The 16,576-nt window shown below is 43.8% G+C and overlaps 1 protein-coding gene across 3 annotated transcripts in view; it reads left to right on the forward strand.

The window, feature by feature from the left end:
• The window catches only part of TMEM117 (transmembrane protein 117), a 494,145-nt gene that overhangs the window by 21,364 nt on the left and 456,205 nt on the right, over positions 1–16,576 (forward strand). For 2 of the 3 annotated variants that reach the window (XM_078075905.1, XM_078075912.1), the window contains exon 1: positions 9,847–10,159. The gene's annotated coding sequence lies outside the window, so the exon portion shown is untranslated. Of the gene's footprint in view, positions 1–7,473; positions 7,540–9,846; positions 10,160–16,576 lie in introns of those variants that run through there. The other variant, XM_078075906.1, reaches the window with a different exon arrangement.

Here is a 16,576-nt window from a genome sequence, read left to right on the forward strand (position 1 = left end):
CAAATTCTTCTCCTCAAATAAGTCCATCGAATTCACATTTAGAATCCTGCCTTCCACAGACCTAGGGAAGCATTCTGGTCAAACAAGCCTGTGCTGCTCCCTCCCAAAAAGGGTGATTTCACTGAGGTGAGGAGCTTGCTGGAGCTCGTTCTGGGGAACCCTGGTGTCCAGCTGAGATGTGGTTGGAGAAGGACCTAGCCCTGTAGGTAGAATGCAGCAGTATCTGTGTTAGCACCAGAGGGCACCTTGGCAGGGGTGTGTGCTGCTGCAGGGGGGAGTGCTGCTCCCGGCAGCTGCACTGGTTCTCTCCATGTGCCCTGAGACATGGGCAACCATGGCTCCAAGAAATGGGCTCTGGAACCACAGGATAAATCCAGCAGACAAACTGGGGCCTGTCTCACATGGTTTCCCCGAACTATGTGCCATGCTGAGGGGGACTTTCGGATTACAAAGAAAACCACAGACCCATGATGGAGTTACTTATGCCAGGCTGAGCTACCACACTGGGGCTTAATATTTAACCTACTTGCTGTTTTCAACCTCCTTCAGAAATGTGGTCTTCGCTGGTCCGTCAGGAATTTTCTGGTCAGCACCAATGGGGTAATCTGTCACATGGGCCCTCTCCTTCCTCCTCCCCCAAAGGAAGAGGAGGTAATCCACCAAGGAAGACCCCCCTGGCCTTCCCACTAAGGGGAGGTGACCTTGCCTGGAACAATCCTTTTCTTTTGTTAATAACTTCCTTGCCCCACTTTCCTTCCTTTAAAAACCTTCCATTTTGTATAATTCCTCAGAACTCCCTTCTACTTGCTGGATGGGATGCTACCTAATTCATGAATTGCTTAATAAAGCCAATTGGATCTTCAGATTTACTCAGTTGGATTTTTGTTCTTCAACAGGATCTGTGACAAGAGAGGCTGGTGTGGAGACTGGGACGCAGGGAGGGTGTGAGGGCAGCTGAGACAATAAAGCCCCCTGGTAGTGTGCATCAGAGGCCTCAAATGCTTTCAGAGGCCCTGCCCCGGTGGGTAACCTAGAAATCTGCAAAGGGCCTGGTTGGAGCAGCCATTTTGCAATTCAAGAATGTAGGCCCAGCAAGGCCCGTTCTTCAAATTTTCATGAGAAGCTAGACATTAAAATTGTTTTAAATTTACAACTGGTTTTTAAATATTTACAACTAAATTAAAATTTTAAAGTCGTGAGAAAGTCAAAGAAAATAATCCACAGGCCAAACTGCCCCTCCCTCCCCCCCACCCCCCCATTTGCAAGCTTTGGTGTAGGGCAGCTCTTTGGGACTCTGGAGGGAAAGGGCTACCTCATTCCCCCTAAGAGATGCCAATTTCATTGGCCTGGGTTGGGCCGCAAGTGTCAGATTATCTTAATGTGAAGTCTAGGTTGAACCCTACTGAGTAAGTGGTATGAAGTGACTGGATACCAGGTACCACTGGGCCATATCATCAAGGCTTCCCTGGCTGCCTTTTCTCCTTACACAACGTTATCTGTAGAGTCCACAACATCAAAAATTCCCTCTACCTGCATTTCTCCAACTTAAATGTGCATAAGAATCACTCAGGAGCCTATTAAAATGGAGGTTACTAAACCCTACTGCGGGAGATTTTGATTCAGTAAGTGGATTCTGAAATTTGCTCTTAACGCCCACCTTAGTTTACTGTAACACAGATGGTCTGGAGACCACACTTTGGAAACACTGACTCATCATGGATGCTGTGACTGACACATCTGTTATTCCAGCTCTAGCTTCTCGCCTAAGTTCTAGATCTGTAGTTATGACTACCTACTGTAGGGAAATGTCTACCATCTTTCCCTGGATAGCTCAGACCTACCATTGTCTGAATCCAAAGTGTTGTTGTCCTTCAAAGCCTGCAAAGACTTACATTTTTTATTTCACTGAAACTCATCATCATCCACTTAATTGCCCAAGCCAGAAATCGGCGTTTGCACCTATGGTGGGTGGGGACTAGCTTGGAGTATGTAGCAGGTACCAGCATGCCTTACCAAGTAGCTGCTTTCCTAGCCAGGTCTTGCCATGTCTGTCTAGTTATTTTACCCTGGCTTTCTAAGTGGAATCCAGTTCTTCTGGGACAAACCAATAATAACAACGGCCTTATTTATTGAGTTTGACTGTGTCAGGCACTCTTCTAAGTGTTTCACATGCCTTAATTCAATTTTTGTGAAGCCCTTGAATTCCCTGTTGTGTTTTGGCAGCTCAGTATCCCCTGAAGCTAGATCTCGCCCCCATATTTCCATTTGCCACTGGGGCCTCTGCTTCAGAATTGATAACTTCATCTTCCAGCCGTGAAACCACCCCTCTCACTGCAGACCCCAGCATCTAGGATCCCTGCTGTTGTTTTCTGCTCATGATTCCAGGGATACTGATGGTTGCCCGACTTAGAATCGCATTCAACATGTCTCCTTAGCTATGGTAAGTCAGGTTGCTGCCTACACTCAAACAGTAGAGTGCTTCCGTCAGAAGGGCATTTGGCGATTATCTAGTCCAATTTCCTTACTTTATAGACTTGGAAACTGAGGCCTAGAACTGTAAAGTGATTGGTTAAAGGTAAGGAAGGAGTGAGAGTTAGAACTGAGGATCAAGCCTGAGTTTTCTGTTTTCAGGTCTAATGCTGGAATGCAAGCCCCATCCTAGTAGAGTGACATGACCCTGGGATTTTGGTCTGTGTATTTCCTGTATGTGCCTGGGGTGCAGTAACTGTGAATGGCTTCACGACGGATGCGTCAGGCTGTGGCTGGTTGGCAACGCAATGACTGGAATACCCTTTGACATAAAGAACTGTGGTTATATTATAGGATGGTAATGTTGAATGCAATACGTGTCCTATTTAGCACCTCTAGCAAAAATACAGGAGAGGCAATAGATACAAGGTTGTGACAGCTAGAGCTAACTTAATTATTCTGCCCAAATGTCCCATGAAAGAAGCTCACCTTGGCCACCCTTTCTAAAATTTTGACCCATTTCTTTTTTTGATGCTGTAATTCTACTTACTTTTCTTAATCAAACATCTCACCGTCTGAAATCCTATCATTATGCATTTTTGTGTTTACCATCTGTATTCTCACTTAGAATAATCTATGTGGGAGCAGAGGCTTTGTGGCTTTCACCACAGTAAGGCCAGCACTTGAAAGTGTCTGACCCAGAAGAGCTTCCTGAAAATGATGGTTTTGCATTTTGGAATGGAAGCTTCAATAACAGGCAATACCCTGGCATTTAGAGGCTTGATGTACCTCCACAAAGGAAAGCAAAATAAGTACCCTGTGTTGTGCAAGGCTGGAGTCTGGATGTGAGAGATTTGGGTAATACCATTTGAAGGGATATTTACCAAAAATAATCTTTGTCATTAAGTAAACGACTTCTCCAGTGTATTTTGATCCTATGTGGAAGGAATAACCAACTGCCGTAAGTAAAATTATAACATTTAGACAGGGGATACTTGCTTATTTACAAATATAAATAGAGTAGCTTGAACAGTGTCCCCCCTCCCCGCCCAAATTCATGTCCACCCAGAACTTCAGAATTTGATTTCATTTGGAAATAGGGTCTTTGTAGATATAACTAGTTAAGGACCTTGAGATGAAATCATCCTGGATATGGGGTGGGTCCTAACTCCGATGACTGGTGTCTTTATAAGAGAAGGGTGATGGAAATGTGGACACTCAGAGACATGGAAGAGAAGATGATGTGAAGGTGGAGGTAGAGATTGGAGTGAGGCATCTTTAAGCTGAGGAACAGCAGGAGCCACCAGAAGCTGAAAGAGGCAAGGAAGGCTTCTCTCCCAGAGCCCTCAGAACATAGCCCTGCTGGCCCAGAGATTTCAGACTTCTGACGCCCAGAACTGTGAGAAAAAACATTTCTGTTGTTGTAAGCTACTGTTTGTGGCAATTTGTTCTGGTAGCCTAAGAAACGAATACAGTGAGTACAGGAGATATTTGCTTCCTTGTGGGTAGGAGGATGGTCCATTAGTCCACAATATTATGAAGTTAAGGATTGTAACACCTAACAGCTATGAGTGCTAATTTGGAGCAGATGATCCTGTCTGTGAAACTAAATGACATCTTAAAACTCAGAGGAGTGGGCCAGGCAGGCCTCCAAGCTGAGCAGCTATGGTGGAGGAGGGGACCCAGACACTGAAAGAAAGCAGTCCAAGCCCCTTCCTTATTTCTTCCTATGAACCAGGGAGGTGGAAGTTCGGGAGACTTGCTCCCTCTAATCCATGAGGGAGGCCGGGAGAGCAGCCTTTCCAGTCTGCTGGAGTGGAGGGTGAGGCTTACTGCTTCTCATTTCATGGCTACATGAAAATACTACCGTTCTCTTCAAATACAACAGGAAATAATTTTCATTTCTTATAATTTAAAATTCCTGGTGTCAAGTATTTCTCTGACCTTCCCTTTACTCCTGCTTAGCCTGTCTACCTGCCCCCACCCCCTTTACTGCTAAAAGGGCTGGAACTTAGAAGTCCCTTCCCAACAACCTGGCTTTCCCTACTTCCCCAAATGACATATTTCACTGTCCCCTACCCCCTGATCCTATGAAGGGACCTTAGCAGTCCTTCTCCTCCTCCTCCCCCCTCCAGCTCCTTCTCTTCAGCCCCTCTCCCTGCTTTCTCTGCTACCCTCTTCCCTGTCTTTCTCTCCTGCTTCAACATTTAGTTGTTGCAAACCTTCCAGGTAATGAGCACTGTTCTGGGCTGTCCCATTTGCCTGGAATTTCTTTCTCTCTTTGCCACTTGTCTAAATTCTCCTTATCCTTCATTGTTTGCCTCAAGCTTCTTCTTCCATCTGGTATTCTCCAGCAACTCCTAAGGACAGTTTTATTTCTCCTTTACAAATTTCTATAGCCCTTATGGTCAGTAAAATGCATTTGGCCCCAGTCATATGTCCCTTGTATTACTATTTATGGTGATTAGAAGCCATTTCTTGTCTGCTCATTTAGATCATGAGTTTCCTGAGGAAGCAGACACACTGTATTTATCTTTGAAACCTCAGCACCTTGCAGTGCTTTGATGGTCTAGTTGCTTTGGATATGTTTATTGATTGGGTGGCGTATTTGGTACTTTTAAATGAAATCAGGAGCTCTGGAAGGCCAATATATTTTTGTGTTCCCTCGAATCAAGCCCCCTCCCCTTGGGCTGGGTCTATCAAACCAGTCTAAGTGGGTCTGTTGGAAACAGCTTGGAGGAGGAAAAAGACCATTTGTTTTAGGAGAAACCAAGCAGGCAGAAAGGAAAAGGTCAGCTCAAAACTGTCCAAAGGCAGATTTGCCATTTAAAACCAACAGTCACATTCCTGTGGATGAAATCATCACTAGTCTCAAGCAATCACTACCCCCTGGGAGTGAGGCACTGGCCAGTCTTTAGGGTCTCGGTGTGTGTAAGAGAGGGTTGGGGGGCAGAGGAGAAAACAAGAAGGAACTGAAGGGAGTGGGCAGTGAAACAGTTGCCCCTCTCTATCATCATAAGAGGAAGAGCTCTTTGAAGGAACTATTGCATTTATGTGGATTCTTCAGGACTGTATATGAATCAGGGGTGATCTTGGCCACCAAGCAGGTGACGGCTCAACTTCTGCTACGACTCTCATCCTCTCTTTGCTTGACTCCTTTGCTTTAGAAACTGTACAGAAAAAGCTCTTTGTCCAGCCACTTACAGGGTAAAGAGAAGGCCAGGTGAATTGATCCTTTGGTGAAAGAAATTGTGGGACATGTAGAATATTAGAAGGCAGAGATGAGATGAAGAGCAATGATAGTAAAAAGAACCTTTATGGAGAACTTAACATGGACAGACCAAATGTTAAAAGGGTAACACACATTATTTAATCCCTCTAACACCCTGTGAGGCGTGTGTCGCTAATTTACAGAGACATTCGGTAATTTGCTTACTGTCACATTGCCACAAGGTGTGTGGCTGAACCAGGATTCTGGGGCTCAGGATCTAATATTCCAAGCAGCAGACATGCGATGAGCATCTCTTCCCAAGAAAAATTCAGGACATATGGACTGAAATATATTAGTCCACATTGGGTACAATGGAACCGGACATTTGCAGTTAGGACTGTTGAGGCAAATGCTGAGAGTAAGTCACTGGCCTTCAAATACCAGAAGGTAATTATGTTCAAATTTCTATTCATGCATCCTCGGCAATAAGGAAATTATGCTGTTTATATTTGGAGTGTGCAATTAGCATCATCCCGATTGACCTATTGGAAGTTAAAAATAGTTTTGCTTAGAGTCCACCAAATCACTGATGAAAGTTTTCCTGATAGACTTGGTAGAGATGACTGATACTTCTGGCTATCGCTTCCTTTTGCCATTTAGAGAAGGATACAGTTTGGTCATAATCATCATTTTCACCTATTTTTGAAATGTATATTGAACTTGTCTTTTTCTTTTTAAAAAACACAGAGTATAACTGTATTACTAACCTACTGGGATATGTGAGGTGAACATACATCAGCTCATGTGGTTACTTCTGATTTCTGCACTTTGGGGTCAGATTTTACAAAGGAATTCTATTTAAACAAGACCCATTTTTAAGCCTGTCCGCAGGGTTGACTTTGTACGTGGAGGTGGAGTAGGGCAGATGATTGGATAGTGTGATTTGAGAGTTTCCTATCATTGTCCTGACACTGTCTGAAGCTGTGGCAAATTTGCTGATCTCCTCTATGGAACATAAATGGAAAAAAAAGATTGTTTGGATTACAGTATGGATAGGTTGAGTGGGAGATCTGAAGCTCTGCCATCTCGGTTTCTTCCTGAGGCTTCTATCCATACCGTTTCTAACACTGCTGGTCAACACTAGAGAAATGGCTAATTTCTGTGAGTAAGCAATCACCATCTGTGTACCAGACCAATAGATTTTGGCCCTGAGAAAAGTTTTCTTAGAACATCAATGGGAAGGAAGAATGATCTTTATGGACCACCTATTATGTACTTGACACTGTATAGGTATCTTACACACGTTAGGACATTTAAATCTCCCAACAGGCCTGTGTGGTTGTGACTGTGATGGGAAGAGATTGCAGAATGGGAAGCACAATAGCCTAATCCTGAGTCGATCTGTCCTTGAACAGACCAAATGACCTGTGTTGGGCCCCTACGTCCATATCTAGATCTAATATCTCACCACTTCAATGGTGAAGAAAGGGAGATCTAGGGATTCTTATTGAAATGTTATAGGAGTTGTAGTTAGGGTTGTGATGGAACAGAATTCACACCAATAATCCCTATTCTGGGTCTTCTAACTGTAAAACCCACCTCCCTTTGCTGGTACATGGGGAGGAAATATAAGATAGAGCTAAAAGTGGATTAGCAAGTCTCACTGCCAACCTCCTGGTCCTTACTCCACCACTCCGGCTGGTCATGAGGTCTTGCATGAACTACTCAGTCTTCATGTGTCTCTTTCCTCAAAGGTAAACACGCAAGTGATACTCATAACAGTTATCTCATAGATCTATTGCAGAGATTCAACATTTGGATACATGGAGTGGACCGGTAGAGGACAAGCCTTCAAAAAGGTGAGCTTTTATCACTACATGTTATTGTGACAAAGATTAAGTGCAGAGGCCATTCCCTTGCCTGGTCTGTAAATAGGGCTGGACTGGAGATCCTGGCTGGCTCACAAAACAAAAGGCACAAGCTTCTCGGTCAGTGGTAAAAAGGGAGCATGGATAGTTGAAGAAAATCTTGGTCATTTCAGTATTTCGCCCTGAAGTGGTCCTGGAGAGTTATATTCTTTAAACCTTGAGATCTCTCAACTAAGAGCAAAGAGTAAGCATTGGTTGAGCTTATTCTTGAAATTATTATTAAAGAAAGCGAGATCATATGTTAAGAAGACAGGGATCCAAAGGTAAGGTAAACACCATGTAACTGAGGGCAGACATTTCAGTTCTGATGAACTTAAGTTCATTCTAGTAGACACCACATAAGTCAACTGATTGTGGAGGGAGTGCTCTCTCTCAACTAGACAGAAGAGAAGCTGCTTATGGATTTGTACCCCACTATCCTCTGAAATACACTATGTTTTACAGACTTTCAATGATGGAAAAGGGCCTTCTGTTTTGTTTTCTTCTGGGTTTTTTTTTGGGGGGGGAGGGATGCTGTTTAACAAGCCATACACATCAGTATTATGCTGCATAATTTGTGAAACTTTAATATTTTCCAGTTTCAACAGACTGAAGACTCCTTGCTTTAAATGAGGATACAAGGAAAATATAGCACATGGAATGCATGTTAGAAAAGCTACACAGTTTAATAATCCTTTGGAAAATAATCCCGATGATAATTATAAAAACACAGTAGACTCTAATAGCCTGTGGAATTAATCTACTATTTATTGAGCCATTTTTATGATTCACTACATTAGGGGTTGAGGATGCACTGGTGAGTAAGATTTTGTCTCTGCCTTCAAAGAGTTCATAGCTTGGTGGGGGAGAAAAAGACATTGCAAAAAGGTACAGCCAGTGTAAGGAGTGTCATTGTAAAATGTGCAAAGGGCTAGTATAGGAAACAGCTCTGTCTGGGAAAGCCTGTGAAAGCTTCACTAAGGAGAATCTTACCACGTTAAGAGTTCCGTAAGATGATCACAAACTATGACTGTACTGTAGATACATGTGGTCATTCTTAGAAGCTAGAACAGATGTCAAAGCTATTGAGAAGCCTGGCAGTGGACTCCCAGTTACGCATGTGTAGATTAGCTACATAGCGGCCTTGGGAGTGGCCCTCTCTGCCCCATCTCAAAATCTGCTGACACCTCAGCTCTTCCTCTCGCTACTCAGTGCATTCCTGAATCATGCTGCCACCCAGGAGAGAGGCTATTTTTCTCCTCATAAGTTTGCTACTGTAGGCATATAGGAAGGATCCCATTTTCCATCTGACGATACCAACTAGGGATCACTCCCATTTAGCACAGAGTATCAGTATGCTGGACAGCAGACTTTAATACATTATAAGCAGCTGGTAAACTAAGGTAGCAGTTGTTCTTAGGGGTGGAAGAAAACAAAGGCCACACACCTACATGACAGAAAAGAGGTTACATCAGGAAGACAGGAATTGGTCAAATGTGGTCAAAGGTCTTCCTCCACCATGATGCAAATAAACCATTTGAGAGCTACAGAATGATAGGCTCCTGAGAGCTTCTAGCTTCGAAAATGCTAAAGATTGCACACAGTGTGTGTGCTTCTGGTATATGTATGCATAAACGTGTGTATGTATGAGTGTATGTGTGGGCTCATATATGCGGGTATGGATATGTATGCATGTGTACATATATTTGTCCATTTCTAAGAGTGTATGAATGTGTGCGTGCTTACAGATATGTGTGCAAATGTGACTATATTTGCGTGGGTATGTGTGAGGCAGACCGGGCAGGCTGGAAAGTAAGTGTAAGACTTCTGTCCTCGCCGGCGGTCCCTTCCCACCCCACCTCCACACCACCGACTGATAAAAGCAGAAAGGATGCTCTATGACCTGAGACTGCATTAGAAAGTTTGCGGTTCTTTTGAGGCTATTCTACCGGGGAACCTCATTGGTCTCCTGCAGGATGGTGGATTTTACAAGAAGTCTGCGGATTCCCCCAGGACGGAGGGACTGCTGCTGACAGGCTAGCCTGTAGCCGGACCGCGCCCTCCCCCCTCCGGCCTCCACCCCACCTCCCCCGCCCCCACCTCCGCCGCTTCCCAAGTGGTCCCCAGCCTGCAGCCGCCGGCTCTGCAGAGGCGGGCCCGGCCGGGGCTGGCTCGGCGCGGCGCGGCGCGGCGCGCGCGGCCCGCGGGCTGGAGTCGGCCCGCCGCGCAGGAGGGCGGGGAGGGAGCGGGAGGGCGGGGGCGGCGGGAGGCCATGCCTCCAGCTGCGGAGGCTGCCGAACAGCTGGAGCCATCGCGGTCACCTGCGCGGCGCCGTCGCCCTTGCGCTCCGGCTGCCGGGTCCGCGGCCGGCGGACTTTGCGGAGGGCGCCCGGCGTAGGCGGCGGCGAGTGTGGGCCGAGCCGGTATTTATAGCTCGGTGACAGCAGCGGCGGCAGCGACGTCGCCGGCCCGTCTCGCCGCGCTTCCCAGCGAGGCCGCCGGCGCGGCGGAGGGCTGTGCTCGCCCGGGTCTCCGGTGTTGAAGACACCCCACGCCCGCGCGGCCCCAACCGGTGAGTACGCGGGCCCGGGCGCTGGGCGCGCCTCCCCCGCCGCCTGGAGCCCTGCGAGCCCGGCTGCCTCCTCGTCCCTGCCCGCGAGTGCGGCCGCGGCCCCCGGCCCCCAGTTCCCCCCGCGCCTCGCCTCGGTTCCCGAGGGTGGCATGCAGCGAGCGAGGCAGGGTAAAGTGTCAGGGAGGGGGACCGTTCTGCGAAAGGCCGTTGAGACTCCTAGGTGGAAGGCTCGCGGTGAGGAACCCTCCAACTCCGGGGCTCCGAGGGTGGTGAGGGACGTCGCCAGGACAGACCTTGAACTTTCCTCGCTTGACTGATTCCTGGGATGGGAACGCTGTAAGAAGCCCCACGTATTGTTTGTTAATTAAATTAACAGGTTGCCGTTCAGGGGTGCTCTCCTTAAAAACAAAAAAACCCAAAAAGAAAACTTAAGTGTTTACTAACTTTATCGTGACTAAACAAAGCTATTTGTCGATTCCTGTTTTTGAAAATGCCATAGGCCCACAAGTGTGTTAGACCCATGTGATAACATTGGGCTGCCATTATTCATTCTACCCTCTGTGGAACAATGAACTGTGTGTGTGTGTGTGTGTGTGTGTGTGTGTGTGTAAGATGGTAGTAAACATCACATGCTTATTTTAGTATTTATGTGTCTAATGAACCAAAAGAAAGTATGTTGAATAAATGCATTTACCCCTAGTTATAAATGATATATTGTTTGAAATCCATAGAAGGACTTCTAGGAAGAAAAAAGTTCTTCCAATTTATTGAATATAAAGAGTAGTAGAAGCTCTGTAAAAACTATTTTTGTTGTATTGAATTTTTTGCCATGCCATACTTTCTAACACCCCTTGCCCCCTCAATGTGAGTAGTTTTAAAGTAATTATGGATTTTGAAATTTTGGCTCAGGTATTTATCCCTACCCCCATTCCACCTCCATTGGATCCTTGTGCTCAGAAACCAATACTTGTCTGTTTTATTTAATTTGCCCCTTTAAACTGCCAACCACTTAAAAAAATAATTTCAGATATGAATGAATTTTATTTTATTCATTCACTGTTACTTTCTTTGGTGTGTGTTGAGATTCTTTATCATAAACAGATATCACTGAAAATGAGGTCTAAACATTTGTAAAGAATTCATTGGTGAATATTTTTCAACTTTATAACATGAAAGGACTCGTAAATACTTTGCCATTTTAATGAAAAGTTAACTAATGTCTTTGTTAGGAGAGAACCCCAGACCTAACTTTGCTTCAGCTTCTCTGTTTTAAAAACTTGCATGGTTTAGTATTTTGTTATCCCAAAGACTGCAGGTTAAGAACGAGGGAAGAAAAAAAAAAAAAAAAAAAAAGAACGAGGGAAGAAAATCACTTAAAGGTTGAAACAATGTGAAGAGAAAGTCTGGGAAGTGATTTATGGATGCAATCCTCTAATTTAGCAAGGGTACCACAAATACTATCCTGGTATCTATGCAAAGCCACTTATGGTGGTTTCATTGATTGACTTAAAAGGTTGCTTTTTATTTAAAAGGCTGTGTGGTCTCTTGTATTGGACTAAAAGCAAAAAGTTCCTACTTTATTTCTGTTATTATTGTTATTTGTATTTTTAAAACCTGTATTAACCATTCACATTATGTAAAATGCTCTATGTCACCTCCTCATGCCTGCCTTTTCACCTAACATTTCAAAATAATATACCAAGACTAATCCTTACCTCAGGGCTGGTCCAGGCAAATATGTATTTCGTTTCTCCATCTTTCTGCCATTTCTCCTTTTACAGACTTGAATATCCCATTATCCAGAGTCTGTTCTCCCTGGAATGGAATCTTCAGTGTTTTTTTTTTCTTATCCAGAGCTGGTCTGTTATCCAACCATGATCCATACTTTTTTTTTTTTACATTTATTAATTCATCAGCAAATATTTGTTGAGTGCCTACCAGGTGCAAGTCATCACCTAGTACTTAACTGCTTCCTCATGCTCCTTCTTCCTTCCCATTGGAACTTTATTCTGTATTTTATACTTCTCAGTGTAGGGAACATAGTAGTTATTAAGAGTATTGACTTTGGGGTCATACAGAGATACTTCTGCTGTTTCTGCCAGTTGGCAGCTGTATGACTTTGGGCAGATTATAACCTTTCTGAGTCTCTATTTCTTCATTGGTAAGTCCAAAGGGTTGGTATAAGGACTAATTGAGGTACTGAATGAAAAGCGCTTGCCTGACCCATAAAAAGCACTAAAAAAATGTTAATTTTTATTCTGTTGTCCATGTCTACTTCAATGGTGTTCATCTCAGGAAATGGCAGGTCCATTCTGGCTTTTGCCAGGCCATGTCCACATCCACTCCATCACGTAACTCTTGTCAGCTCTTCCTTTATTTATGTATTTAAAAGATTTTATTTATTTATTTGTCAGAGAGAGAGTGCACAAGCAGGGGGAGAGGCACAGGGAGAGGGAGAAGCAGGCTCCCTGCTCAAAGACATGGGGCTCCATCCCAGGACCCTGGGATCATGACCTGAGCCAAAGGCAGACGCTTAACCAACTGAGCCACCCAGGCACCCCTCAGCTCTTCCTTTTAAATCTTTCTAGAAGTTCATACATTTCCAACCATTAGACAGAGTGGCCCCTCTGACCTGTAAGCCACAAGGGCCACTCTCCGGCTTCCAATCTCACACAGGGTGAAAGCCCACATGCACACGATGGCCTTAATGCCAGATCCTGACAGGCCACATCACAATGGGATGCTCCCTTGCAGACCTGATGAGGTCTGCACCCACCCCTATCCAGTCATAATAGTTTCTTTGCTGTTCCTTAAATTCACTAATCATGCACTCAGCACAGGTCTTTGCAAGGTTTTGTTCTCTGTATCTGGATCACTGTTTCCCAGATACCTGCTTGCCTCCCTCCCTTCTTTCAGGTCTCTTTTCAAATGTCCCCTTATAGTGGGGCCTCTTCCAACTTACCTCCCTCCTGACATTCCCTATTAACTTTCTCCATCAACTTATACTTTTCTAAAATATTATCGATCCTGGTTTTTTTTCTGCTTAATGTCTCTTTCCCTCAATGAGATGGTAAGATGCAAACAACAAGGGTGTTGTCTGTTAGTAACCCTCATGCATAAGCCGGTGCCTGGCACAAATAAGCAATTGGTAAATATTGAACAAATGAATGATGAATGTTATCATGGAATTAACAAATCTGGACTTCATCACTTTCTAAATATGAATTTGGATAGGTAGCTTAAGCTTTCTGAGCCTTATTTTCAATATTTGTAAAATAAGGACAACATTCATCCTTTACCTTGTACAGTTGTATTAAAAATCCTTTAACTCTGAGAATAACATATAAAATCTTCCAGTCAATGTAATGTATAGTTGATATTACTTTCATGCTCATTTTTAATGGGAATGACCAATGACCATGACTCACTTGTATTTTAAATGGCCTTCGCGGTAGGAAGTACCTGGAAGTGAGCAGGCACTTTACAATGAAATCTCCTCCAGTCTTCACTACAGTGCTCTGAGGGAGGTACTTTTATTGGGATTTTACCGGTGAAGAAATGGAATCTCAGAGAGGTTAGGGCTTTGTCCAAGATCACAGAGCTGGTAGGTCACAGTCAGGTAGAACTGGACCATATTCCTCCCACTACACTAGGCTGCCTTCTGAAAAACAGATGTTCCTGATTCCTTTGAATCATTCTAATATCGTTCTAATGGTGTGATTTTGCCCACTAAAAACACTAAGAGGTAAAATGTGATATAAATATAGGCGGCTATCTTTATTTATCTTTTAAGGAAATAATATTAAACAGTTTAAAACTGTGTCTGCCCTTTTGACCTTCAATTTTAAAAGCAGGTATCCCAAGTGCCTGGGTGGCTCAGTTGGTTAAGTGTCTGCATTTGGCTCAGGTCATGATCTCTGGGTCCTGGGATCAAGCCCCACATCAGGCTTCCTGCTCAGTAGGGAGTCTGCTTCTCTCTTTCTCTCTCTCCCTCTGCCCCTCCCCACTGCTGATTCCCTTTCTCTCTCTCAAATAAAATCTTTTAAAAAAATTAAAAGCGATTATCCTTGAGATTAAATGAAATGATTGTAAGAAGTGTTCTGTGAACTGCAAAGAACTTTACATATAGTGTATAATACTATAGTAGAACTAGGTAATTGACGAAAATAGACTTTAACTTTGTCTTGTGCAAATACAGCCCCAAACTGCCCAAGTACAGCTGTATGTGTCACTAAGTGCATCCCACAAAAAGTGAAGTACAGGAAGAATTTTAAAAATTCTTTTTCAAGAAATTGGATTCAAGATGCTTGAAATAAAGTCCATACACTTGGCATAGTCATCTTTAAAAAACACTTTAAATAAGAGCTAAGAGAGATTACAGGTGAATTTTCAGACATAAATACTAAGGAGCTTCAAAAAATTTAGAGAGATTATTTTTTTATCTTAGGATAGTGCTCCACAATGGAAATGATCTGTTGTGGTAACTGGTTAGGTCTTCCTAGATGTTGAGACCTCCATTAGCAGAACTGTGCATTCAGCATGCTCTGCTTGGCTGGTGATAGTGTCTTTTGCATAGCGTATTAGTTCATCAAGGACTTTTCCATATGCATCCATAAATTTTTAAAAATGTAGGTGATATACTCCATCTTGATCATATTTGCCATTATGTGAGAACTGTTGCCTGAGCCAGGGTCCCTGCTGAGAAAAATGGAATTCACCCTCCTGAAAGCCTTCAGTGTTTTCCTTTATTTGTAAAGGCCCTCATAAGTAATGAAGGCAGGGAGGGTCCTCTGCTTCAGTCAAATTTTTACAACATTTATTAGGGCATCTATGTTGCCGGAGTCTAGGACCTGATTATCTTTTACTTAAACTGTTGAAGTTGCCTATAAACTTAGTTTCCCCACGTTCATTATGCCTCATACCAATTTTTCATTTTCTAAGCTGACAGAGAAATCTTTCCCAAACTCTGTTCCAATCGGTTGTATCACTCTTCAGTTCTGAAACTTTTCATTCTCTATTCTCTATTCAGTAAAATACAGAACAACACTTTTGCATGATCTTTCTTGAATTGGCCCCAAATTATTGTGACCTCTCTCAAGATACCTCAAAGGCTCTGTGTGCCAGCCACCCAGAACTACAGATGCACCTCTCTACCAGAAGGTCTCTCCTTTGTCTTTGCTCAGTGTCCTCCTGACTGGAGTATCCTTACCTCTTTCTCCTTCTTCCTTTGCATTCCTGTCCATTCTGAGCCTTTTGTATCAGCTGACATGCAAGACTTGTAGTAAAATGTGTGGGATCCCTAATATCTACTATAAATATTAGTCCTTCTAGAGTTAGAAACCATGACTGATGACCTGTGGATTTGTGTAAAATTCCAGCCTGTCATTACCACCTTCTTCAATCATTGCTATAATGTGGAAAAGCAGAGGCTTCCAAGATATTGGTAGCAACATCTACATAATGATGTCATTACTTACAAGAGCGAAGTGGATGGGTGGATTAATCTAGGTCTCAGATGCAGTGCTGTTTGAGGGCATAGTTGGAAAATCACAGAGTGAGCATCAGTAATGCATTGCATAAGAACAATCAGATCAACTCAACTACTTACGCTGATGCTCAGAGAAGAAGAACAAAACTCAAGCAATCCTGTCATCAGTCACATGACCAGTTCTTTCTGATCATGCTTGCAAGGTCCACTGGAATAGTATTAGTAGCCTCGTTCATCCTCAAGCACTGTGAATCTTTTATATCAGACAGCTTTATTCTCAGGAACTTTCTAACCGACATGTAACGGGCCAGATTTTGGAATTTGTCTATGTATGGGAAGGTGTGGTGTAGAGTGTTAAAGCTTCATGGCTTGGATTTGAATCCTGGCCCTGGCATAAACAACTTTTGTTATTCGGTACAAGTTACCAAGCCCCAGGTCTCAGTTTCAAAATTGGTAAAATAAGAGTATTTTCTTCATTGGACCGCTATGCAATTTAATACAATTTGAAAAGCTCCTGAGCATAGTGTCTGGTATGTGGTAAATACTCAGTAGATGTTAGCTCTAGCGATAATGGTGATAACGCAGAAGGTATGCCGAAATGAGATGTCGGGTGGGAGCACATTGCGGCTGCTGGCGGAGTCAGTGTGGTCGTTTTGGGGTCCCAGTGCTTTTCTCCTTTCCTCTGTTAGTGGAAGCTAATGGCAGGTTGCTCTGCCTTCTCATCTCGCCTGAACAACAAGGAGGCTTTTCTTTCTAAGTGTAGCACTCACCGCATCCAGTAGATGTTCATTGATTGCCCACTTTGAGCCTGGCCCTGTGCTGTGGCCCGGAAGTGAACAGCCCTTCCCTGAGCACCTTATGACGTAGTGAAGGAGACATACACATAAGCCCATAATTTTACTGTCATACACTAAGCGCAAAGAGAAATC

The sequence above is a fragment of the Halichoerus grypus genome, chromosome 6 (assembly GCF_964656455.1).
Source record: "Halichoerus grypus chromosome 6, mHalGry1.hap1.1, whole genome shotgun sequence".
Classification (NCBI taxonomy): domain Eukaryota; kingdom Metazoa; phylum Chordata; class Mammalia; order Carnivora; family Phocidae; genus Halichoerus; species Halichoerus grypus.